Source organism: Pezoporus wallicus, unplaced genomic scaffold (genome assembly GCF_028554395.1).
Source record: "Pezoporus wallicus isolate ANWC-B61680 ecotype Strahan unplaced genomic scaffold, APGP_CSIRO_Pwel_v1 contig_749, whole genome shotgun sequence".
Lineage (NCBI taxonomy): Eukaryota > Metazoa > Chordata > Aves > Psittaciformes > Psittacidae > Pezoporus > Pezoporus wallicus.
Genome location: NW_026641327.1, coordinates 4,241,228 through 4,269,067, shown reverse-complemented (window position 1 = coordinate 4,269,067; position 27,840 = coordinate 4,241,228). Strand labels below are relative to the sequence as shown.

At 39.6% G+C, this 27,840-nt stretch overlaps 1 protein-coding gene across 11 annotated transcripts in view; it reads left to right on the top strand.

Moving 5' to 3' along the window:
• Positions 1 to 27,840, top strand: part of LOC130606614 (poly(rC)-binding protein 3-like) — a 499,829-nt gene that overhangs the window by 92,988 nt on the left and 379,001 nt on the right. For 10 of the 11 annotated variants that reach the window (XM_057423124.1, XM_057423125.1, XM_057423119.1 and 7 more), the window contains exon 2: positions 9,143 to 9,281. The exons of the other annotated variant lie outside the window; for it this stretch is intronic. The gene's annotated coding sequence lies outside the window, so the exon portion shown is untranslated. The remainder of the gene's footprint in view (positions 1 to 9,142; positions 9,282 to 27,840) is intronic. 11 annotated transcript variants of the gene reach the window in all.

Genomic DNA, 27,840 nt, shown 5'->3' with positions numbered 1-27,840 from the left:
CTTTGCTATCCGCTGGCAAGGCAGCTGATAAATCTATTGAAAAATCATTTGAAAGCCTAATATGTGGGATGAGTTCTTACTGGGTTGTGGATGCTCATTGTTCACTTTTCTATCTGTATTTTTTTGCTTTACTGGGGACAGTAAAAGGAGAAAAGGACTGGTGGGAGTGCAGGAGCATGAGGGTCAGCATGTAGGTGAAGCCGAGAAAGTGAGAAGAAATCAAACCAGTGAGGGGAAATTCATAGGTTTTCTTATAGATGTGAGCAGAGGGTCAATGTGGTGCCTGCATGAACAGCAAAGGAAACCTGCACATTTTAAATGTATTCAAAGCTGACTTTCCAGTTTGAAGTTATTTCAGTTTTGCATACACTGGCTGAAGGGAGGGAAGTTAACAAGGCACAAGACAAGCTACAGTAACATGATTGGGTTGTGGTTTTTTTTCTGGAAAATCATCCTGATGTTGTGTGAGATTGACTATATGCTTTTAGATCTACTGAAATCAAGAGCACTGTGTATCTAAGTCAGTCCTTTGCCCAGCTCAGAAGGGATGAATGGACAGACTCCTCTGGCTGCACTGTATCTCAGTGGCTGCAATGACCCAGCTGCAGCCTGGCAGAAGGGGTTGACAACCAGAGGGCTGGGAGCTGTGCTGAGGACACTCCAGTTCAGGCAAGGGGAACAGGAGTTCCTGGGGAAGATAGGAGACAGAGTGCTGGAGGACAGTAGAGTGGGAGGTGCCTACAAAATAAAGGAGCAGACCCATACAGTGGGGAGGGATTGGGAAAAGCAGGCACGGCTTAATGCCCCTTTTCTCCTTGGTAAGAGTGGTCTTTGCTGTCCCACCTCTGCCCTTGCCAAGTGGCAATGCTGGAGCTGAGGCAGAATTGATGAGAGCAAGACAGTCACAGAAAACCTGTTCTTCATCTCCTGCCGGCTTCCTTCCTCCTGTTGCCCTTGCTCATGTCTGCCCTCACTAATGGGGTAAAGCTGAAGTGCAAGGCATGTCTGTGCATTCAAGGAAGTGAACCAACAGCACTGTGCAGATGGTTTTGTCAGGGGAATTGAGTGCAACAGAGAGCTAAGCTGGTCAAGGGCAACCGAAACTAGTCTCTGAATAGTGTGGACAGGGCCACATATACCAGTCTACAGAGAAGATTCTTCAAGGCAACTAAAAATGCCATTAGCATAGACATATGCTTCACATCAGACTTCAGCCGTTAACTGAGATATCCACCTTTAAAGAGCTTGCCTGACCATATAATGTGAAAGGCTGCATGGGAGTTGCAGTGGGTTGCTTTTAATCTCTTCTACCAGCAGAGGGGAAGGCACAGTGCACTCCCTATTATGTGCCACTTTGCCTTCCATCTTCCCACATCCTCATTCCTCTTCTTGCTGATGATGCTCAGCAAAGCGTCATTGGGGTTAGACAAAGTTGGTGCAGATTCAGTCAGCTGTTCTTACTGGCTTTAGACTGTCTGAAAATGCTTTTGCCCAGGGAAAATTCTGCACAGGAATGGCTCATGCCTTGATTCCTCCTGCTATGTTGTCTTGTGGCTGTACAAAAACAGTACTAGCGCACCTACACTGCATTTAGCCAGTTGTAGAATCCAATGCTAACCAACCTGCACTGTAGAGTAATGAAATATGGGGAAAACAGTTTTTTACATGTTTTAAGAAAAAAAAACAAACACCTTTATGTTAGAACTTGAGCCTGCTGAAACAAGTGACTTTTATGGGAATGGGCTTGTGATCCTAAAGCAGTCATGCATACCCACATAGGGCATTGGAGTAACCCCAATAAAATCAAGCATGCAGCAGTGGGGAAAGAGGATATTTGTTTTGTAAAACATTATTATTCACATGCCGATTGGTGCCAACTTACCATGTTGATAAGGTTTTGTGAATACAGTCTTTGAAAGCAACTGTGCGTGCAAACTGTGTTTGTGAATTTGAAATTCGGCTGAAAATTCAGCTGTAAGCAAATTTCTTCAGATCTGTGTACTAAGAAATGGCTAATGCCCTGTATAATGCAATGAAGAAGCTCAGGAAGAACATTGATCTGCACTGACAGTGTTTGGGTTTTTTTATAGTTACCTTTTTGCTGGCCCTGTGATTCAGTATGATGTGGATGAGTTGTTTGTACTAGTACGCAGGAAACCATTGAACATGGAAAATACTACTTACTAAGATAGATCACATTCCCAAGGGGGAAACAGCAAAATGACACAAGATTCATAGAATAAGGAATAACTAAAATTGCCCAATTATTTAAACTGAGGTATTTTTCTATCAATAGAAGATCTTGCTGTGCTTCCGGAGCATAATTTAAAGTAGGCATTTTGCCTGCAGTTCACAATATAAATATTTTATATGATCTCCCACATGATTAGAATAATAGAGGTAGTGTTATTTAATCCACTCCTGGCAAAGCAGATGCTTGCCAGAATGCCTAAAGCACTCAAGGAACTGTTTTTGTTGTAGTTTAAACTAGTTTGTAGAATGATTTATCTAAAGGTAGATTCGTCACTGTGGAAGTGGATTTGATGATGTTTGAGAGACACAATTTAAAGTTGTGTGAAGGCTCGTAAAAAACCCACATAGTAAATAGAATGTTAACAATAGAAGGATGAAAAAAAGGCTCTCTAAAAGGTAAGCTCTTCTTGGAAGAGCAGGAAGGGCCTGGGACAGACCATTTCTAAGTTGGACTTAGATAATGTGGCCGTAGGTTAGTGGACTTGAATAAACCTTTTGAAAAGCAGTTGCAAGCATAGGAACCGTAAGCCTTAGTAGAGAGTATGCAAGTGCTGTGATTTCTGTGTAATGGCCTCAAAAAATGTGTTGTAACTCAGCAAGGATGGAGAAGCTCAAAGTTTAATAAAGCTTTTCCTAAAAATAAAACCTTTAGTCTGTATTTTCATACCTCAAGAGACAGTCAGCATCTCTCTTATTCCTTACCTGCAGCGTGTTTCAGTTGCCTATATCTGATAGACTACTGTCCTTGGGTCTGAGGTGGGTATTCAGCTGTCATAAGAATTAGCCTAGGTGATCCAAATATTCCTTCCCTAGCTTCATTTCTACAAAGTGGAGGAAAAATAAGTATTGATTGCTAGGCACTATAATTTTGCACACTTGAGCCATGGTCTAGTATTCAGAATGGGATTGTTGCTAAAATCCAATGGAAAACGTTTGATGCTATGCCCTTTTCCCTGAGGTGATTGTGCCTAAAGCTGTTACACATAAGGAAAGATAAAAAGATGACCATTTATTGTGTGCATTTGTTTTGTGGCATGTCATTCAGTACTCTTCCATTTATTTACACTTTGTTTTTCATGTTTATTGTAGCTTTTATTAATGTATTTGATAACATGGCATCAGCTGCAAGGCAGAAATGTTTACTCTGCTGTGGTTTTCAGTATAGATTAAAAAAATTCAGCAGCCCCTGAATGGATAGGCTTGAGTTGGAAATTTACGTGAGAATAACAAATATTATAATGCAGATGAGCCAGATGGGAGAGTAGCAAATTTATAATAAGGGGCTGCTCTGGCAATATTAATCTGCCTGATGTAGACTGTGTGATGAATCATTCAACATCGCCACAAGGACTGCTGCTGAGCTCTGCCTGCAAGTGGGACAATAAAAAGTGTTCATGGAAGGGTGGAGGGGAGGGCACATGCAAAAGATTAGGGAAGGACAAAGAAAGAAACAGCTATTTAAAACTGGACATCTCAAGCCTGACTAGAAGTTCATGTTATATATAATTCAGGCAATTCTTTGGGTAAATCATTTCATATGCTCCATGAAATGCAATTTGCTTCCATGGTCAAGCATGACAAAGGTTTCACAGAATTGCAGTTGGCAAAGAGCTCTTCTAGGATAGTTAATTTAGGGCCTGTGAGATTGCTGGGGCGTCTTGTCAGAACATTAAATAATCACACAATGTCATGAGGGAATATCTAATTAAGAGCCCAATTTCTCAAGGGTCTCAGTACCTGTTACAATGTGCTGAGAACCCTTAATTCCCACTGACAAGAGCAGCAGCTCAGGGTGTTCCCTGCAGGCATTTAATAGGATTGTGCCCTTACTTCATTTGGCTGGGGTAAGTCGAGGCCAGTCAGGTGAAGCGACAGTAATCAAACAAGACAAGAAAATGACAAATAGGGTTACATCCCAGCAGGAATGTTATTACTTGCAGATGACGGAACACACCCTGGTGTGAAACCCCTGTAAAAATTAGAGCCAGATTTAAGGGTACATTCTTAGGGGTTAAATTTGTGCCTTTGAGAAAGATCTGCCTGTACTAATCCTGTGCAAAAAAAATCTGTAAAAGGCAACATGAATACTTTGTCAGCCCAGGCTGTCATCCTGTGGGAACAAGTGTCATAGTTCCCATCCACAGTTCAGTCCCAAGAACTTCAGTGATTTAGGTGACCTTAAGAGGGTTGTTCACCTTACAAAGGCAGAGAGCATTTCATCCATTGTTTGGGAAGTATAAAACTTCGTTTCAGGGAAATGTGGGTGCTGGAAGTTCCCTGAGCAGCATTCTTGGTATGTCTCAAGAGATAGAACAAAATTTGAGGTGAACAGATGGAGACGTATCAGTAAGACTTTTTTACTTTTTTCCTTCTTATATACCTGCAGCAGTGTTAAAGAGAAGAATGTTAGATTAAATCAGAATAGGCGTTGTATTTTGACTTTTGCTACTTCTCTTAGGCAGAGAAGAAGGTAGAAATGGTGGTTTTTTTTTTTTGTATAAAGAAACATTACAAAAGGAGTAGATGAGAAAGAAACATGGCTTTATGTTAAGCACTTTTGGGAGAGTGAAAAGTTAAAATCAATCCCTGTGTTGTCAGGCTCTTAAGTGACGAATGATGCATTAAACTACCTGATTTTATTTGATTTGTTTGGAAACCAGAGCTGCTGTGCCGTTTCTTGAACAGAATTACAGGCTTCATTTAAAGAGAGATGCAAAGCGCACATATTCTGGGAGAGATCAACATAAGCATTTTCGATATCATGAGTAATGTTTACTGGAAGAAATCAAATTACTGTTACACAGACCATCTGTTTTCTTTGCATGCAATCATGTAAGTGTTTTAGGACAAGCCATCCTTTTTAATCAGTTGTAAATCTCTTATGGGATGGCACTGTTTTCAGTAATAAAATCTATTTTTATGATAAATGTGAGAGTTTTAAATACTGGTTTCTTCTGCATAAATATAGTGTACGTATTGTTCATAACATAAAGAGTAGGGGTGTACAGCATTAGTTATTATCTGTCAAGAACTTAATTTTAGGGTTTTTCGGGTAGCCATTTTGGGTATTTGTTGGATCTGCAATTCTTTCGTGTTCAACTATCATAACAAATTACATACTGAGTAATACAGTCCATTTATAGCCTGGGAAGTTGCTTCCTACCTAAATTTAGTAAATGTAGCATATAGGGTCTGTTTTGTAGCATGCCTACTGTGATCAAAATGAATACTGGGGAAGATGATTGTCCATTGTCTAAATGCTTATACTTAGAGAGACTCAATTGCAAAAGGGCACATTTTGTTGGAAATTATGCTATGAGATAATTAGAGATACTTAATATACTTAATATACTTAAATTTATGGTATTTAGAAGTCAGTGATGTAGTGTGAGATTTACTTCATGTTTAAGGGTAACACATTCATAGATGTATATGGTCCTGTTCATTTTAGTAGATGATTGAATAACCCTGTCATTTTATTTTTTTATCACTTCTGTCAGCTTTCCTGGTTCTTATATCATCTTTGGGTGCACATAGATCGCTCTTGAATTCAGAGCGAGACGAAAGTCTGCATCTTAAGTAAAGTCTCCTCTGATTTCAAAAGAAGCTATGTGTGCACAATACCCAAAGTTGCACTGTATTGTATCAAATGCCCTGAAATAAAAGAAGGGAACAAGAACTGTAAGTAACACAATTGGAAATTCCCCAAGAAGGCTGGCTGTCCTTCTCAATGAGGTCAGCAAGCCTGAGTTTCATTTGTTCAGACACTTTCAGATCAATAGTATTTTGTCTGAATAATTAAGCTACTTACTCAGGCTTGAAAAGTGTGTGGTGCTAAATTCTTGCTTTTCTTGGGTAAACATGAAGAGGCAAAGAGGGAGAAACAGGTAATGCACCTGGAAAAATGATAGTGCCTACACTCTGGTGCCATCCCATGGTACAGTGGAGGCTTTCTGCTCATGGAAGCATTAGGTGAAAAGAGAGGCTCCTGTAAGTCCTCTTATGAAGGCTGGACTCAAAATTTCCATGTCCTATATATATCCATTTATTATAGCTTGTGAACTGCCAGTATGCAGCACACAGAAAGCTACTTACCAAATTGCTAATGAATACTAGAACCTACCTAGATTTGAAGCTTATCTAGATCAGTCAAGAATCTGATGAGAACTAGGTCATCAGTCATTCTTCTTTTATCAGTCTGCATTAATTCAGTAAAAGGGAAAAAAAAAAAAACAGCAACCAGAAGAAGGTGAATTGCTTACAAAATCATAGGGTAATAGAATGGGAAAGATAAAATAAAAAGTGCTATTAGTAGCAATCTAACAGTTTTACACAGTTCACAGTATTTTCTATCAAATTCAGCATCTCTTCTTTCAGGAAAGTATTAAATACAAGATAATTTTTTACTCTTTTTTTATATTTTTCCCTCTTTTTTCTTTTTACTTCTGCCCTTCTTTTATTCAGAGGGAAGAAAACTGCAGGCAAAGTGAGTATTTCATAGAATCAGAGAATCATGATCAGATCAGACTTCTAGAGGACATCAACAGTGTTCTAGTCCAAGCAAGGGAAACAGACAGCATTGCTCAGGGCCTTGTTCAGTTGAGTTTGGAGTATTTATAAGGATGGAGATCCACCAGCTCTCCCAGCTGTTACCCAGTCTTTCTTTTGCTGCTGATGTTCCCTTAGAAGTTTATCTGGTTGCTTCTCATGTCCCTCACCAGTTTCGAGCCCAGCTGGGTCTGGCTTCCCCAGTTTCATCCAAGCAGGTCAAAACAAAGAAGTTCTGCACTGATCGCGAGTAACCCTTCCAGCTTCTTAATCCTCTGTCTGTCCATGCTGCCTTTCTGCTGTGCTTGCATGACTTTCCACATGGCAAGCCGGGGAGTTCCTGTGCACTGGGGTGCCTGTCCTCAGCAAGCAGCTTGCTTTTCTGGACCACTTTGCCGTCTTAATTTTCAGGAGATACATTTCAGTTTGAGCTGTCAAAAAAAATGTAAATAATGCAGATGTTTGGTTTATATTTTTCAGTTCATCCTCCTTACTTCCCACGCTTCCATCTTAACATCTCCAAATGTTTTACAGCAAGATATAGCAGTGTAATCTAAGCGATATCATCACATTGTATTTCCACAAGGTTTTCTTTTTTAGCATGATTTTTCATTTATATGTGAGCAAATTTACTACAGATTTTTTTTTAAGTGTTTGTTTAGAAGTTGCCAAGTATTTTGCCTTTTCTCCTGGCTTTTCTTTTTCTTTTTCTTTTTTTTTTTTTTTTTATCTGCCAGAACTTTGGGACAGTCACCATGTGTTCACTAACATCTTTAACAGAATAGGCACTGTATTTTCCAGTTGTATTGTCTGGTTTTATCCAAGAAAGATATATTGATGTATTTACAATATTAATAGAAGATATTGGGCTAGTTCTAATAAAGCAAATGCTAACACTGCTTCTTGAAATTTATCAAATTTTTATTATTAAGAAATAATTCAGCAAATTTTTTAATTTGCTTAGTGTCAGAGTGGTAAACTATGAATTACTGTTGTCATAGTTACACTGTATTTTGATATAGTAGTTGTGTTCATTTAAAGAGTAATAATTTGCTCAATTATCAATTACAATGAATATCTTAAAATAAAAGTACAAAACTCTTGACTCCGTGTGCCGCAAGCAGAGAATACTGCTGTTTATTTTAAGAATTTCCTGTGTCTGCATTGCTGATTACACTGAAGTAGTAATCAATGACAAGATGCCATATAGGAGACTTTATAGTAGCTTTATAACTGGTCAAAAGTGAGATGATAGTTTTGATACTCATGGCCTTCAATAGGAAAATCTATGAAGAGAATTTTCAAATTTCATCTACAAATTTACTCCTAGTGAAAGTATTTCAGGCTTTGTGAGGCAATTAAAATAATTACCAATTCTTTGTTTCTTTTTTTTCTGAGTTATTCCAGTCTCCTGGCTATTCAGTTGACAAATCAGAAAAATTATTCAGGGAAGCCCTGAAATCCTCAAAGCTAGACATTTTCCCATTTCTGCTTTTAATAATGTTCTTAAGTGCAGTATGTTTGAGGGTTTGCATGTTTGATTTTCTCCACTTGACCCATGGCAGCCCGCTAGTCATAATGTGATATGTGTGTGCATTCTGAATTCTTCTCTTCCGCTTCTTGACCAGACGCACTTTTACCAGGAAATGGAACAGAAAAGGGCCATAGTGGTTATCATGCTTGACTTTGAACTGGTCTCCCACAGCTCACTTGGTGGTACAGGGAGCAAAAGAGGGAAACAGAAATACTTGGTCACCATTTTGAAATGTATTTAGGTCTGACCAGCTCGTCCTTAAAGAGAAAAAGTCAATATTCATTCAAAACCCACAAAACCAGTGAATAATCCTTAAGGAAGACATTCTGGAGTGAAAATAAGTAGAGAAGATAGTTTAGAGAAGATACAGGAAAGAGAATATGCACAGAATGATGGGATTGAAGGAGAATTTCAGAAAGGATCGTGGTCATTGCTGTAGTACCTAACTAATAGGGTAGAAACTGTAAAAATAAATGTGTTTAATACTGATGAAAGAAAATCTTACCTGAAATGTACTCAGTTAACTAGTAGAATTGAGTGATATGATACTATTCAGTAAAACACTGGAAACTCTCCTAAAAATACTATTTCTCTAGATCTAATTAGGGCAGCATAAGTTTCTGGCGCTTACTAAACAATGATCCCCCAGGCTGCTTATATGGAAACCATCTCTTGCGGATTTTATTCCCCAGCATTGACTGCTGCTGAAGGCAGGAAATAGGAAAACCTTGAATTATAGTATGATTGGAAATTATTGTTCCAGTGCCTTCATATGCCACATTGGTCTCTATATGCTCTTTGTCACAGGAGACCATTTTACACCAAGAGCAAGAAACGTGAATTCACTTGGCTCTTCCATATATCTAAGGGACCTGATGCATGAGTGGACTAGAGAAAATAAAGAGAAAAACAACTCCAAAGACCTACAGATCACCTTGCTGGCAGGGTGAGTAAATGTCCTGGCATCGCAGTCTCATGTTGTCAGGTACATTATGTGGGATTGTGCTTTAAGTATCGCCTCAGGAATTTACTTTCCAGTAATTGTTGAGGAAAAGATAATAGAAATGTCTTTCCAGGTCTCTGACACTGGTGTCCTACATGTGTTCAGAAGCATTAATCCAGAGACCTATGTTTTCAGTTTAAGCCTTGAACATGGATTTAACAGAATAGGCAGTTCTGTGTCATGGGATTATTTTTTTTCAACTTTTCTTTTGCATGTGATTTTCCAACTTTTGCATGTTGTATTGTTAAGGTTCTTTTCAAATTGGCTGCATGAAACAGAAACATCTAAATATTGCCAAATCAGTCCAAACTACTCATGGTTCAAAAAGAAATCCAAAAGAGGAAAGAAAGGAAGAAAACTAATTTTCCTAGTGCTGACTGTACTTAGACTTCTATAGACTTGGGCCTGTGTTCCCTGTTTTCCTTAGGCAATTTTTTCTTGATTACAAAATACAATGGAAAAAAATTACCTAGCTTAGGAGCAAATGTGTAGTTGACTTACGTGACTGTTAGAACTTAATTATATGATCCGCTTTTCTTTCTGGGTTTGCCTGTTCAAAAAAGTGGTAAAGGCAGAGACCACAGAAGAGTTTGGAGCATTTCCTGCAGTTCATAGCAGTGAGCCAGGAGGTCTGTCATGTACCAACAAGCCAATCCAACAGATTTAAAAGTCCCAAATACAGAAGATGACTTATTTTTCAAAAAGATAATCCCATCAAAGCAGATGACATGGCAGAGAATCCAAACAAAACCTGAAGATTAACTTGGAGTCCTCCATCTGGTGGTTTGTGTCTCTACAAAAGGCATACTAAAAATGTTGCCCTCGTCTACTGGGATGGCCAAAACTCCCACTGAGTGTGTGCTTCCCCACTGTATTTGGTCCTTCCCATTTCTGCACCCTAAACATTGGCAAAGCCCCAGCTGCTTCTGTCTAATGTGCCAGGGCAAAAGCATGAGCTGAATGAGTAGGGAGAATCAATCTTCTCTTCAACCTAGGCCCGATGGACACTTCTTGTTTAAAAGGAAACATAGAGCAGCGGAATTATGTTTTTTGCTGTGTGACAGCCCGCACCAGCTAGGAACCTTAAGGCAATTTGCCAGAGCCTGCAACAAGATAGAACAAAACAAAGGGTACTCCAGAGGACAGGTACTTTCCTGCCAACAGCTCTCTGATATGCAATGCAATACCTGGCAGTATAATAGTGCCTTTACAATTGCTACTAGATGATGTGTTCTGTATTTTAGGCTGGTTTTCATAACGTACATAACGTGCAAGCATTGTTTTCACTTTGATGAAAGTCTGCTTTTTCCTGCTGCATATCTTTTGAGGGGATTTATGTAAACACGAAGGCTGCCTGCACTTTGCCTTACTCTCCAGTTAGAAGAGGGGAATTTTGCTATTTTTGCATTTTGTTTTGGTTTGAGGTTTATTTGTTTGTTTGTTTTCAGTAAGTTCTGTTCTGAGCGCGCTGGAAGATTATGCTTGTGCACAGAATTTCTACAGAAATCAGGTTATTATTCCCTTGTCCAATCTAAACCCAGTGGCAACAGCAGCAACAGCCCTGCTCTCTGTTGCTGGACTCTGGAATCCATGGGAAAAGGTGTTTAGGGGCTGAGAAGTCACTTTTCTAGCAGCTGCTTCTTGCCTCCTTATGGAAAAAGCAGTGGAACAGATACAGCCTGTGGGCACAGGTTTGTCTATACTTCATAAATAACACATCTCCCTCAACAATGTAATTACACTCTCTTGTACTTTCTGAACTGCCACTTGTTTCCCCCTTAGTTCTGCTTCATTTTGTACAATGTATGTGCAATGGAGATGGGCTTGATGTGCATTGACACAGCAATGCCATTAAGTGAGGGTTGGTTTGACTGAAAACAACAAAAATGTTCAGTAAAAGTCTTAATTTAGTTAAGGATTAAAGTTAATATTATTTTTATGCTTAAAACTATTTCTATTTCACATGTAAAATAGAATCATCCTCCAGCTCAAATCTTATTCAAGGTACATGAACAATACTACAAATAAGTTAGTAAATGATTCGATGTATAATTAAAGGTTTCACATTTAATCCTGTCACTGCAGTGATTTATGGTTTCCATTATTTTGCCTAAGTAACGGGCTTCTTTTTTTCTAGTGGTTTTTCTTCCCTTCATTGTTGTTAGTGTCTGTAATCTTATGGTAAGGAAATTTATCACAAGGACAACATTTTTGTCCTCAGCTACAAGGTAAAAAGGAGAGTTAAATCAAAATATAGAAGTTACAACATACTTCCCACTGCAGCGGGTGGGAGAATTGTAAAGTGTTTACAGTGTTGGGCCTGAAATGCTTTACGTGTAAGAACAAAGGGCAGGATGTAGTCTCTGTGATTCTCTGCTGTCATATTTAGGTTTGAAACAGGTGTCTTCAGCAGCCAGTCCCAGGAAGGCTCAGTAAAGACATAGGGCTGGGACACACAATCTCCCTCTGTAGTGCATGCCAGAATTGGGTGGAAACCTGCAAACGCAGCAGAAACTGTCTTGAAATAGCCCATAGCAAAAGCTGAGCACAGTGCCTACAGGCTGCAGAGTCCAGGCTCTTCTCTGGAGGTAGGTTCCCATGGCAGGGTTTTTTTAAGGACTCATCAGGCTTTGTGGTTGCCATTGCAGCCTGACAGGTACGCGGGATCTTGTTGCTTGCGTGAAATTGAGGGCTTGTCCCTTACCAAGTTGTGCAGCCACTGGACTGTGCTGTCCTCTCACAAGTCTTTCTGCCACCTGCATGAAATCTGCAGCTTTGCTCTGGCAGGGATGTTGTGGGACTAGTGGACCACTCCCAACTCCTGTTTTCCAGACCAGCTTGTAGTTCTGCTGGAAAGGGCTTGTCCGTGCCACCTCGGAGTGAGGAGAGCGTGGAAAAGAGATCACACTCTCCATTGCGTGCTTCAGCTGTGTGCTCGTGTAGTATGGGATACAACCTCTTCCAGCCATGCCCCAGAAAGCAAGGATATTTTCTGAGGGGTGCAAATCTGCCTGTACCTGTTAGGCATATGCTGAACACATCAGATCTGGAGCTTTAGGTGTTGTTTCAAGGTTACAGGGGCTCCTGAATTTGAGAGGAGCACATTGTTGCTGAGGTGGAGTTGTCTGTGGGACTTCAAAGATAAAGTGAGCAAGGAGCTTCAGCAGCCACTGGACAAGCATTTTCTGGTGACAGTTTTCATATTCTGACATGTAAATTTGTATGTAGCCCAAATTTTCTCTTGACCAAGAACCTGTTTAAAGAAATAAGATTTCTTCTCTTACTAATATGTGGTACTAAGATTCTCCTCTTAGGCTCATTTCACAAGAGAGCTGCTGTTCTTTTGCAGACTACTGCAGGATGAAATAGCTTGGGTTTATTTCTGTTTGGGAGTTTGAATTCACACCCATGTTAACATCTCATAGAGCTGTTAACCTGAGCAGAAAAAATATGTTGTCTTCACTGTCTTCACTTAAGTATGGCTTATACGTACACTTATTGCAGTTCAAAGCAATATTTTAATACAGTTTAATTATGCTCTGTTGAAAGTATTGTAATTTACATTCTCCATACTATTGTATAATGTTATTGTGTTTCTTTTTATTCTTTATCTCACTGAAAATATTGGGGCCACTTTATTTTAATCTTCTGCACCAATTACAGTAGAAACTTTTGAGAAGAAGAGATCTTTAAAGAATTACAGCAGAATAAAAGAGAATAAAAATGAGTTTTCTGCGAAATGGTTATGTGGAAAAGGACTTCTGTTTTGTCATTCTTTAGTATGTCTCTGTCTTCTGGACAAGTTTTCCTGAAAATTGCCCTAATATTTTTCAGCTATTGTTTCCTTCTTTTTATTGTTTCTTTCTTTCTAATATTTTTTTTCTTTTTCCTGGCACAGTGTGTTAAGTACCCACCAAGAATACACCATTCCAGAAATGTATAGAAGTCATAATTCCAGTACTCCCTTAATATTTTTTGAGGATGGTGTTGCTGCTTTTTGAGCAAATCTGTGTTTGTTTTAGGGAAGGACTTGTTCACATGAAACTCTTAATTTTTTTCTTGAGTTTTAATAGGTTTTAAGATCTAGCAATCTGCATGAGAAGTTCCTCTTACTCTACTCTGTCACCAGACGTTTAATTGACAGCCTGGCATTTTCCCTGCCATTGCAGTTCCCGTTTGATTCAGAGGTCCCTCAAAATTTCCTAACAGCTTTCTTCTATCTTAATTAGCAGTTGGTCATTACCTCTCCTTCAGAATAATAATTAAATATGTGCCACAAACCCAGGCATGCAGCAGTACTGTGTTATATTCTCTTATCCACCTCTTGCTATTGTTGAAAGTCTCCTGGTGTAACTCATTTTATATGTACAAAAAATAAGTGTAACATCGGCTACCCTTTAGGATGGTTGAGGTTTCTAATTTTTACAGGTGTAGGTCACTTCACGGTGAGGTGAATGGTCCCAGTCGTTTCAGTGGGCTTCCTTGTGTAAGTCAGAACGTAAGGAGTGTAACATTTGCCTTCCTCATGAGAATCTTCTAAAAGAGCATTACTATGTCCTGCCACCCATAATATTTAGCCTTGTATGTACTTAGGAATGAATAAGTTATATTTTGAAACCATCATATACAGGCTTATTTTGACAACACTGAGGTGGGTTGGGTTTTGTTGGGTTTTTTTAATTTTTCACGGTAGCTGAACAGCTTTTGCTTCTTCTGAGCAACAGAAGCCTAATGTGTTAATTCATTTGAGTTTGAGGATTACTATTTAGTGTTTATGATCAAAAGTGTTAGTATACCCTTGGGGAAGATTCTTTGCTGGAATGAAATAGCACCAGTTATTCGAAGTTAACTGGTTGAGCTGTCCCAATAAACAGCAGCGAGGAATTTGGCCTCTGATCCATATGGCAATGGACTATACTGAAGTCTTTACCTGCACTACTGCCATATGACAGAGTACACGTTTGGAGGCAGAGTATTTTTTTCTGTCATCTGCCTGACAGAGTCATAAAATAGAATCATTTAGGTTGGAAAAGACCTTTAGGATCATTAAGTCCAACCATTAACAACCATTAGCACTGCCATGTCCACCACTAAACCATGTCTCTTAAGTGCCACATCTACTCATCTTCTAAATACCTCTGGATATTTAAAAATACCAGCCAGTCTCCTCCAAGCCTGTAGCATTGCATGAGGCTGTTGTGATCAAAATGCTCCCGGTTAGATGGTCTATGACTTTATCATGCACCCTGATTCTTACCCTTAAACACTCAACCCTGCTGTCACCACCAGCTCTAGACAATCAAAACACCCTCTAACATAAAGGGCTACCCCACCACTTCTCCATCTTTGCCTATCTCTTCTGAAGAGTTTATAGCCATGTTGGTTGGGCTATAGATTTTATAGTGTTACATACACCATATAAAAATTTAAAAGATAGAACAGACATTTTCATGGACTGAGGAATCTTGCAAAATTTGAGGCCTGTAGTGCAGGATGCAAAATTTATGGTTGAGATACCTGAGAATGCAAATTCAAACCAGAAACTCACTGCTCAGATGGGAGTCCTGTTGAGGTAGAAAAGGTCCTTTTTTATATCTCATAGTATATCTTTTTGCCTTTTTACATGCATCTGTTACGTGACATTACAATTACTTCTTCAGAAAGCACGAGCAAAAACTGCTTTCTGTAGATTACACACAAGGGAAATGGTGCTTGTTTCTAAAATGCGTATATTCTGTTATGCATTGCTAAATAGCAGGCACAAGCAGCTAGGAAGACTTGATTCCATGAGAAGTTTCCACAGAGGAGAGTTAGCATTGTGATATGAATGCGTGTGCAGATTTTTATTGCTCACTTGCTTCCAGGCTAAACTCTTCCATCACAAGAACCTCAAGCCCCAAGAGGCCTCAGGACCCACGGGAAGACAGCTTTTCTCAAAGGGGATTATCACTCTTTTGATCACTGGGTTCTTTAAGAACTTTAATAGGCATCACATGAAGCTTCTGGCTGAAGCAGCACATCTGCAATTTGACTTACTAAGCAGTGACATGCAGAGAGCTGGGCTGCTGCCCAATGCCTCTGACATGGCATCAGGGAGACCTGGTCCCAGGGTGAAATACCCACAGCTGGTTTCTGCAATTTCAAACACAAGACAGCATTGAACAAAAAAACAAACACTGAAGCTGTTCCTTAATTCTCTCCTGTTCTGCTGTGCTGAACCCAGGCTGTATAATTTACCTGCTCCCCTCATATATTTGCTAAAAAGGAACAAAATGCCATTACCAAGAGCTGCTGGAGTCAGACTGTCCTGGAATTTGTGGCAGGGACCCTACTTTCTTGTAGTACAATAATATAATGGGATGAAGATTTGTAGCAGAATGGGATGCACTCAAAGACAGAAATAATGTTAAATTTAATAATTGTGTGATATACGCTGATTCTCACTTTCCAGATTTTCAAGGAAAAAACTATAAAAAAATATTATAAACCCTTTGCAAATATTATTGGATTAACCCAGCCTGTTAGTATTCAAGAAAGCAGCACCAGTAGGCTGGAACTTCATAGCCCGACCTTTTGATGTAACAAAAAGGCAACATTTCTCTTCCTAACCACCAAATCCATACAAGAAAAAATGAATTACTTAATTTATTTTCCACAAATGAGTAACAGCTACCTCTTCTTGTTTACCTCCTACTGCATCTGCTTTGATGAAATAATTGCATTCATTCTTGCTGAAATATTAGCATGAAATAATTGCTATTTGCATTTAAAACAATGTGTGTTTGAGCGTCATATTAATGCTGTGTTCAGGTGGAAGAAGTTATTTTATTCAGTGTTTCCAGCAACCCAAGGTTATACATAAAGATGAAGTTTATTAAGCTGCTCTTCCAATTGTAAGCAATAAAAATTATTCTGGTTTGCAAGACAAATAGTGAACTTTGAGCACCATTATTTAGCAGCTTTTAAAGACTGGCAGAAAGGTACTAGTTGCTCTGTGGTGTTATAGAGTTTTATAGCATAATACATAATCATGTTTTTTGATTGATTCAAAATAATACTGGTGGCTGTTTTAGTGAGATTTATTTCTTTTTTTTTTAATATACAGTTCTGTGGAGTGAGGGATGGGGGGAAAGGTAGAGTGAATGGAAATCCTTGGGGAATTTTTGAAGCTGAATGGAAGAGATGGGTTCTGATGGGTTTGATAGGAGAATGACTGGCTTCCTCACTTGTGGTATTGCCTCTGGCTGTTGTATTTAAGAGGCATCAAAACTTCATCAATGAGCAAGAAAGATGATTTGGAGCAATAAGTATTGAAGGTTAATGAAAATGAGAGGTATCTTAAGTAAATGAGGAAAGCCCGTGGAAAAGGCCAGAGTGGCTGGAGCAATATTCAAGGGAACAAAATAAATCTGGAAGTCGGGGAGAAAGAATTGGTGTGATGGGATTGATGATATTTTTGTTCCCACAATCTTTGGGATTTATTCAGTGTTCCATCTTTATGCATATAAACATACCTCCCCCAATGTGGGTTTGAGCGTATCTGACTCCACCTACTACATTAAATTTTACTCCATACTTACCAAAACTTTTTGGGAAAAAGTTTCTAAATTACAAGCCCAGGTAGCTTAAATGAGTTTCTTTTAAAATGGAGAGAGCCTTAAGTAAACAAATTGAATATTAAATCCATATCCACATAGCTCTCTAGCTTTTGGCTTTCTTTTTTCGTCAGGCAACCCTGGACTAGCCTAGGAGATTTTACTGACTTCAAATGCATTAAATATATTGATCTGCAGAAAGCTTTGGCGTCAGGCTGTCTGTAGCCCGTGTCATGCTGTCGGAAAGGAAATGCTTTTGCCTCTGTCTACAGAAGGAGCAAAATGAAAAACATTATCAGGGTTTCAAATCACTGTGGAAGCCAGAGAAGCCCGGGGAATTGGCTAATGGCAGCTGTATTGCAATTAGTGGGGAAATGCTTGGCTAAAAGCAGCAATAATTTTTTTTTAGCATCTCAGAAAAATTTAAACAGTGTATTTTTTGAAAAATTACTTGCTCAGAAATAACCAATGTAGGTAGTATATACCTTCTCACTAGGGTCAACAGCATTTTAGAGAGGATATTTTACTTGTCCTTTCCCATTTATAACATCATGTTCTTTCTCCATAATGAGGCTCCCTTGAAGTCAATACAGTCTTCATTGAGCTCTGGACTAGCTTCAAGCTGTGAGGGGATAGTGTAAAGCCATTTAATTTTGCCTCCTGCTTTCTTTTACTTTTTAAGTAAGTTGCTTAAGTTCAGAGATTTCCCCCCATAAGTGTCTTAGTGCTTAATTGGGTGAAAGGTTAGTTATGCAAATACTACTCCCCTTGCAATGGCAACTCATGCAAACTGTCCTCCATCATCTTCTCACAAGAGCACTAAGACCAGGCTCCAGTTACAGCAAGGGCTGAATGGTTGTAGTTTTTTCCATCATAGAGTTTAACCGAAAAAAAATGTGACTTTGGTCACTGGAACCAATCTGGGTTCTCCAAAACTAGTTAGAGGATATGACTGCTGTCCTGAGGCACCTGCTACTTCATCGTATACTTTTTTCCCCTCAGTAACTGCCTGAAGAAGCTTTTCCTTTATGAGGGCCAGAACAGGACTTTCAAGCACCTTTGATTGCACTGCATAAACCCACCCCCTTACAGTATACACCACCTTAAAATAACACACTACACAAAATTCCCCTGCCCCAGGAGCACCAATCCACATTTCCCTTGACCCCTCATACCTCTTTCTTCCCTGTGTAGACAGCATTGAGCTACTTATTGCATTTTGCCCTACAGGACATCTTCTACTGCTGTTACCAGCAGCCTGTACACACACATCTCTCTAATACACAGGTTTCACACAGCCATAGGTATCTCAAGTCCCTACCTCTTCCCTCCAAGGTAAGTTTTCCCTCTCCTGAGCTAGTCACGCTGGATTTGGGAATTAAGTGTGCTTCTGGATGCTGTCCACTCTTCAGAGAGGGAAGATAGTCTGAGTCTTGTATGTTTGAAAAAAAAATTGCTATATGAATGTTTATCTTTTTTTTGTTTCCAAACCACATCTGTAAGTATTTCCACTCTTACAATAGTTCACACCTCAGTGCAGACATTACAGCTGGTTTATATGTTTTTTGTTTTACTTAGGCAACATATACTTTCATAAAGTATGCATGCTTCCCTAGGAAATGTCTTTAGGGATTCAGCATTGTGTGTCAGTACCATCTCCACAGGTGCTGCTGTTTTGCTTTCTTAATTCTGATATTTGATTATCCTCCCCAAGGCAGGGAGAACCTTCCTGTTCATCCCAGGTGAAAGCTGTCTTCTCATTACAGCTAGCTCTTAGCTGGTGCCTACCAGTCAGCACTAGAGTTCATTTTTGTTGTGGAGGTCTGTTGGAATGAAAGAAGCAAATTGTTCTGGTGAGAGAAGCCTGCCTTGCAAATGGAACTAGGATGTATCTCCTAGATTATATCTTGTTGTTAGTTATCATAATGGTGTAAAATAATATTTATTTTCCTAAATGAAGCGTTTTACTGGAGTGGCTTATTTGTGTTACCCTTCCACTTTGAAATGCAATATTGTATTTTATTATAAGGGTAATGTGGGGTGAACTTATTTGGCGCTAGTGGCTTAGGGTCAGATAAAGCCAGAAGTGGGTGAGATTAGGGAAAAAGAGAAGAGATCTGAAGTCATATCTTGACTTACATGAACACTGGTGCTGTTTGCTCTTTGATCTCTTTGGCCTGTGCTATTCAGTAGAAACTTAAATTACAACTGTAGAATCGGAAAGGACCTCCTGAGTAATTTTGTCTTTCCTTTTGCCATCACAGCTGCTGTAGTATATAAATCCCTTTGAGAAGGCTGTCATAGTCCATCTTCAACTTAGCAGGGCTCGTTGCCCTGTTATAGGCTGGTTGTTCCCCAGCTGAGCTCCTGTGAAAACTAGAAGCCTTATAATTTTTGACAAGGGAAAGTTCAAAGCCTGTTTATTAGTATTTGTTTTACTGCTAATATTATCCTTTAGTTTAAATGGTTTTGCCTCTTTATTGTGTGTGAAACTTTCTCAAGTTTTATTGTTGTCAGAGTTAACAAACTCAGGCCTTCAGGGGCTGGGTTTTGTTGTTGTTCCATGATTTTAATTACTTGTTCTATTTTCTCAATCTTTTAAATTCTGTAAAGCTATGATCACTCACCATTTCAAATTAATTTTCCACCAGTTTTTACAAGGTCGATGCTTCCTAATGTAAATACATTTCTTTGATATTTTTTTGGGCTCTCCTAGAGAAGGAGAGATTTTTGGTAGCTTGCAGGTATCATGAGTAAGATAAGTCTCTCCTAGCTTTGTATATTTGTGTCCGAATTACTCACCTTGGGTTGTTCCTAGTCACTGTAGAGAAGCAGGTAGAGCTAGGGTGAGATTAAAATGACCTAATTTAAGATGAAAGGAATTTGTGCTCTAGAAAGCTAAGAATTATGAAAGCTGAAGGTGGCTTGGGTTTGTGAGAATTTCTGCATTTAATCAGCATAATTCTACTTCTAACTAGCAGATTAGCCCCTGGTTTATAGTGGTAATTCTTATTACTGTCTATGAGTCCATGCACTTCTGTATGTAATGGCAACACACTAGAATATGTTGGTACTGCTTCTCAGTTCCTAATGTGTGATATCAAATGATGAAGATAAAAGCCAAGACCTGCTTGTACAAAATGGACCTATTTTCTATATGTTTCTGGAATAGTAGACAAGGAGGGTTGATTCTGCACTTAATCTTGCAAAAGTCATTGATTTATTTTTTTTTCGAACTCTCTCCAAGACTTGAAGGCAGAATTTCATTGTTGGCAAAGCAGGAGCCTCTCAAAGAAGTGGTTTTTAGCTACTTAAAGCCATTAGGTGCCTGACAGGGCTGCTGCCAAGGAACGGGAAGGCAGACAGGGGACCTCAGTGTAAAACTTTGTTAATGGTTTTAGTAGGAAAATCTTTCTGCTGTCTAACCTACTAGTTATTATTCAAGTAGTATCATTGAACACCTACAGTAGATCAAGAATTTTCAAGGTTGGTCTGTACTACACAGACCTTGAAAGAAGTACAAAAGTGTTCAAAATGCTTGAAGGCCAACTTTCAATCTTGTGATGAAGCCAAGGATCAGCCGGGGCTTGTATTGATTTAATGTTCTCAGTCAATCTCTTTTCCAAGCAAGCAACAGTGTCTGTAAAGGCTTGCTGGATGACAGTTATTCAGAATCATTTGTAACAGCCTGTTTGGAAATGCTTCACAGTTGTTCACAAGCCTTGTAAGCAGGAAACTTAAAGCTAGTACAAGGCTTCCAAAAAGTGGTTTCTCCAATGTGTATACTAATAGTCAGTGATGATATTAAGAGTTAATGAGTATACTTTAAGAATACTTTAAAGTGGAATTCTTCACCCAGAATGGCTGGTCCTTAAACCCAGTCTTCCTGGCATGAAGGGCAGTGCAGGCTGGGGAAACACTTGATTTGCTGGGAAATAGGAAACATTCCTTTAAAGACAGCATCTGTTTGGAGCTGCTCAGATTACATAGAGGGGTGAGAAGGGTAAAAGGAGCAAATGTACTCAAGACAGTCTGAAGCTGTTGGATAAGCTGGTGGCCTGTGTAGACCAGGCTGGGGCAGACACTTTTGTTCTGGGGTACGTGCATCCAAAATGCCTGGAGATGCTGTTATTGCTGTCAAATGTAAGGGAACAAAATTCTGTGAAGGATATTGAAAGAAGTTTGAATTAGATATTATGTCTTGCTCACACCATGCTATGTAAATGGAAGACCCACTGACAGGTTCGACTGCCAAAGCAAAAAATATAGTGTATAGCTGTTGTGTTGCCGCTTTAGAGGTTTGAAATACTGATTTATTTCGTAGCAGACTTGCACTTTCTGAAATAATGTTAAAATTCATTTAGCTTACACCTGATATAATGGCTGTGCACCACTTTGATGCTTTTTGAATGGACAAACCCAGCTTTATTACTGAGTCATTCTTAGTCGCAAGTAGCTCTGCTGTTTGACCCAGCATGCATGGGCTTTATTATACAATTGTGCTTTTCTGGGGGCAGAGCTGATGGATGCTGCCCAGAGCCTGGTCCCATTGAGAAGCAGCTGCCAACCCTTTAGATGTCACTGCAGAATTTCTCTACTTTATCCTTGCAGTTACTCCTATAGTTGTAACACTGAGGAATTATTTTCGGGGCAGTGTGGTTCACCTAATACTGTTTCTGCTCAATTTTTATGCCTTGTGTAGGATCTATTTCTTAATTAGCACCTTCCCCTTATGTAGTCTAATGATGCTGTTCTCAATTCATATCTGTCTTTTCGTTGTCATTCATGTCACACTTTCCACTATCTTTCCATTGCCAGCTTACTTGAAGACTTGTAAGCCAACTGCAAATGATGAGAGCTCATTTTGTCTCATTTAACTGTACTCTACTGTCATGGCATGAAAACTTTGTTTTGGTGTAGAGAAGCTGTTTAGCCCTTTTCATTCATTTGCAGTCTAGCCTTGTGGGATTCCACAGTGCCATTGCATTATTTTATTTTTTTTTTTTTATCTTGGGAATAATATGTTGTAATTACGAGTATTGTAAGGATTGGAGCCTCACAGGACCATAATACTGTCTCTGTCTTCTCCAATAGCATCTGCGCTTGCAGTCTAAGGCTCACACCTGACTTTTAGAAGACCACTGTCAGGGTTTGCCTTTGCTGATAAAGGGTTGATTTTGATGCCCTTTCCAGAACTAGATGCTGGATTTGGAACATACTGTCTTTGTTTTGGTGACTTTTAAAGCCCATAATTCTTGAAAGGCAGCAAGGTTTATCAGTAAAGTTGTAGGTGGTGTTTTTAAAACTTGCTCTGGTCTGAGGATCATCCTACTCATTTGAAGTCCAATTTATAATCATTGGTTTGTGTAACACTCTTCAGCAGTAAAGGTGAAATAGGTCTTCTTGCTTTATGAAGGCCAGCCGGTAACCTCTTATGATTAAACTCCAGCTGGCAGCTAAGCCCCACACAGCCACTTGCTCATTCCCCTCACCAGTGGAATTGGGGAGAGAATCAGAAGGGTTAAAGTGTGAAAATCTGTGAGTTGAGATAAAGACAGTTTAATAGGTAAAGCAATAGTCATGCATGCAAGCAAAACAAAACAAGAAATTCATTCACCACTACCTATCAGTAGGCAGATGTTCAGGGATCCCCAGAAGAGCAGGCCTCCATTATGTACTTGGGAAGACAAAATATCACTCTGAATGTTCCCCCTTCTTCCCACTGCTTTATGCTGAGCATGACACTATATGGTCTGCGATAACCCTTTGGTCAATTGGGGTCAGCTGTCCCCACTGTGTCCCTTCCCAACTTCTTGTTCACCCCCAGCATACTTCTGGTGAGGGGCTGTGAGGTGCACTGTGTAAGTTCTTGGCTCTGTGTAAGCATTGCTCAGCAGTAACTAAAACATCCCAATGTTATCAACAGTTTTCAGAACAACCCAATACTGGCTACTGTGAAGAAAACTAACTTTATCCCAGCCAAGACCAGCTCAAACATGCATGCTTAGAGGGAAAAGATTTAAACACCGTATATTAAATAGGTGCTTCTGTAAGCCTCTGAAATGGGGCTTTTCAGCAGCAAATCAAAGGACCACGTTCATGTTGTGATATTGACACATATGACCAATTGGACTTCTTTTTTCCATGCTCCAAACCACACTTTGCAGCGGGGTCCCAATAAGTTTAGAGGCAGAGAGCCTTCAACCCAGCATGTTCATGACTGGCGCGGGTGGGTGTGTGTGTGCAAACAAAAAATTAAGAGTCATCTACTTGTGTTTCACTTTCTCTGCTCTTTTCCTCCACAAATGTCCTATCACCAGCAACACATTGGACCTCCTGCAGTGCCTTGCTTTGCTGCTTCTGCATGGCATCTTCAGTATCCTTCTCTTCCAATATGGGAGGTCCTTTGGTGTAGGATTCCAGTACAGAAGGTTTTAGACCATGTACCCGCTCTTTCTTCCAGCTGTGTTGGGCTACAGGGGTGCTCTCACTGGGTGCTATAGGCAAAGTCTCTGACCTGGTTAGCATGAGGCCAGTATGGCAGGAATAAGGGAAGGATGGTTGAAAGCAATAAAAAAAAAGTGGAGAACTCCAGCTTCTTCTGCTTTTACTTACTCACTTTTACAAGCAATTCTAATATGGCTTAGCTGATAACTATTAACAACTGGCTTGGTGCCAATCAGCAGCCCTGGAGCAACGGAGAAAAGCAGGCTTTCCTTTCATTTAGTCCAAAGGGACAGTCTATGGTCTTTTTTTCAAAGTAGCTGCTGCCAGTTTCCCTCCACTGAGAGAATGAGAGCCCTCAACATTTTGTTTTATGATAAATAAGTATGAAATGATTTTGTGAAGTTGTAAGTTGGGATCACACTGCCACATTCTTTGCCTTTTCAACAAGTAGCTTTGGAGGCGCGAGAAAACCTGTTAAAATTTACTACAGATTTCCCAAAAGACCCTGGAACAAGACATAAGGAGAAACGAGCAGATCCATTACAATTTTAGATTAACAGAGCAATTTCTACAAGGTATATGGACAGGTTGCATTTGGGGATGAGAGGGCAGGGGGGTTGGGGTTTGGTTTTTGTGTTTTGACAGATGCTGTATCGTATACTTCAAGGTCTCAAAAGACAGTTCACATTTCTCTTTGTTCTCTTTCTGAAGTACAAGGAATACAGTTGTAATCTTTTCTTACTTCCCTTCTGGCATTATAATATGTTTCCTGAGCATCTTCTGAGATAAATGTAACAAGTGTTAGCACATAGCTATTAAATCTTAGAAGACTGCAAAATAGCTGTCCCTGTCTGTCCATTCTCAACCTTACAATAAAGCACCTTTTAACGACAGAATCTATCAAAGTTATACGAAATTCCTCACATCCTGTGTTTTCCCATTCTACTCCCTGTTAAGCCTGAAATATACAAAAGAACATCAACATCAGCTGTTACTCTAGATTCATATGTGCACAACTGAAAGTGTAATAGGATCTTTTTTTATGGTTTCATCATCGGACTCAATACAACTTCTGCTGTTCCATACTAACTTAAATGCTTGTCCAGGATAAGATCTAGAATACAGATGCTGTTTCAATCATATTTGTTCTTGGTAGTATAAATTATTATTGACTTTGGTTTAAGATTTGAATTTATTCCATCCTAAAACCTATCCCCGCAGGAAGATCTGTTCTGGACTTGTGCACAGTGCATCATTATCATGCACATGTAGTAACTTACCGCTTTTAGCCCATCAATCTGTATAATGAATTGCATGTGATATTTCTTGAGTGAAATCACCATTCTATAGACCATAACATTTTGAGGAGAGGAAACATTCTACTCTTCAGGCTTTTCCAGTGGTGGCTAGTTGGGTTTTTTCCTTCTATCAATTCTACTACAAAGATGATGTGATTTTTAAGGCAATAGAGATGAGGAACACTTACTCCTACTATATATTCAAGCACATGCATATCCTTCTTTCATTAACTTAAATGTTTTTGTAAAAAACAGGATCCGCTAAAAATAAGTCTCTAGTAGATGTGCAAGTGTCTGATAGCTTTTTTAAACTGAAGACCAGAAGGCTTTTTTCTTACATTCTGCATCTTCAGATCCACAGATGATGTCGTATTACAATGCTTTGCTTCCTATGGGCAAGTTAAACAGTTGTCCTCGAAGTTATCCCCTAAATTTTCTTGCTTTTCTGTCCTTTTTTGTGTGTTTAGAATCCAGAAACACAATATTTGCTGAAATAATCCAAGGAGAATTTTTATTTTACTAATAAACCCCATTCCAGGAAGCTTTAAAGCCATTTTTCCTTAGTGTTTTGTAAAGGAATAATGCAAGTGCTATTGAAATCAAATACAAGGTTAACTCTGAATTGAATTTCTCAAGTCAGTGTTCCCATAGTAAATTGAATAATTCCACGGTACAACTTTGCCTTTCCCTAACACTTCATGCAAGGCTAGATGTTCTGTGAAGTAGGGGGTTGTTCACAAAGCAAGTGATTTTATTCATAGCTTGCTTTACCTGGCAAATCTGTAGAGCCAAATTTGTATGAACTCCTCCCTCCTCTCCCTGGCAGTAACTGTATCTGTTCTAGTTAGATATGCAGCACTGCTGTACCTGCAGAGATCAGAGCTGTCTACTCTGTCACTTGGACATCCCATCTTTTCTTTAAAAATTAGGTGGGCTTAACAGCAATATTAAGTTATGATATTTAACCTAGGCTTCAGAGAAAACTAGGCTGCATATTGTGATTTCTGCATACATTTTTTTATTCCTTAGCAACCAATTACTTCTCTAGTAAACTTGTTCTTTCACTGGGCATTTTATAGCAAGTGTGTGATTCTCGCACAAACAGAAAAGAAAGAAAAAGCGTTACTTTTACCCCCTCCCTTTCCTTCCTTATTCTTCTTAAAAGTCTTAGCCCTAGAGTAACAGTCTGATAATCTGCCTTCAGCTCTGAACACAAGGCCTCAGTTGGGGTTCAGTGGAATTACAAGTCACAGTAGGGATGTATCTTCCTCTCCTTGCCCCCCATCTAGCCGGTATGTGGTGTCAGGTGTTTTATGGCCCCACAGTAACATTTTCACTGGTGGAGGTAACTCCTATGACTTGCTTTTAACTTCAATATATTTTGTGGCTAATAAGGTGTTTAGAGTTTGCTTATTTTCTCAGTTGGGAGCTAATCCCTGAGTGAAATCTCTAGGTCTTTCTCCTGATATTGTTTAAAGTAATTTAGCAAACCTATGTCAATACTAGTTAGATCTCCACTCATACAGAACCTCACAGAATCATTGACGCTCGAAGAAACCTCTTGAGATCATCTGATCCAACCCCCATGTTCAAGCAAGGTCAGCTGGAGCAGGTTGCCAAAGACCTACCGACGATGCTCTTAAAACAGGCCAGGATGCTGTTGGACCTCTTTGCCAAGGGTACACTACTGGCTCATGGTCATCCTGTGGTTCACCAAGGTTGTCCTCTGCAAAGCTATTTCCAGCTGCTTGGTCCCCAGCATGTACTGGTGTTTGGGGTGATTTCTCCCCAGATGTAGGACTTTATACCTTCCCCTTCTTGAAGTTAATGAGTTTCCTCTCTGTCCATTTCTTCAGCCTGTCCGAGTCCTGCTGAATGGCAGCACATCCATCTTGTGTATCAGTTGCTTCTCCCAGTTTTGTATAGCCTATGAACTTGCTGAGAGTGCATGATTTCCCTGTCGTAAATCTATGCTGTCCATTCCTTGCCCTTCTTGTATTTGGAAAGTTGTTCTATTGCCTTCCCAGGGACTAAAGTGAAGTTGACTGGGCTGAGTAGAAGTCCATTCCCAAGTATGTTAAATGGGTCCTTCTGTATACAAAGCACAGATCGCACCAAGTCCTTTGATAGCTGTCAAGTATTTAAGTGTAGTCTTTTAGGCTGGATTATTCTGCCCTGGGTTGCAGCACTATGAGATGATCTGTTAGGCAGCCCGGAGGCACCCCATGGAAGGTAATTTTGGTAGTTCCTAGCATTTGCAAGTGTATATTAGAAGCAGGCAGACTTCATCTCAATAAAAGGCATTTCTGTGTTGATTATAGCATGTTTTTCTTCCACGAGAAAAAAAAACAAAGCAAACAGCAATAGGCTGCTCTGACCCTCCTGCCCTATCTGTTGTTACCCCTAAGCATGCATGTTACCTTTGCTTCCAAGATGGCAATGCATCAGTGAGGTCTCCTCGTTCTCTCTTTGTTCCAGGCTCTCAATCATCTGACTGAAATGTTTTCTGTAACTGTAATTGGCGAGTTGATGTACTGGAAGGCAGCTACCTTTCAAGTGGAGCACTGTGCTTTGCTATAATTAATTTCTAGCTTGTGGTAGCTGTTCCTCATCTTTAAAATATAGAATTGATGTCATCTTCTGGTGAATTGTGCTCCTAATACAATGGGGGGGGGGGGGGGGGGGGGGGGGGGGGGGGGGGTGGCAGAGGAAGGGGAAGAGAAGGTTTTTAAGGCAACTACTTCGTCTATGCTCGTAGTTTTATCACAGCAGCATGTTGCAGTATAAAATTTAAGAGGTCGGTAAACAACTTGGCAGTAACTAAGCAATTTAAACAAAGCTTCTCCTCAATATTTGATGCTTGGGAGGAGGAGAGAGCCAGGGGTCCGTTGTTTAATGTGTTGCCAGTTTTAAATATGCCCCAGTTTTAAAGAATTGCGTTTAATAAGAATAGTAACTATTCTGGGACAATGGTAGGCTTTTTTCCACAGATCATTTGTTTTTGAAACTGATTGCTGAAACACTGCCACTAATGAGTCCTGTGTCCTCCAATGAATGCAAAAAAAAAGTCTGTATTTTGGGATTTACAAGTCTGAATTGGTTATGTCCCATAGTATAAGGGTTTTATGACAGTTTGGATCAGGAAGATATAGGTAGCTAAAG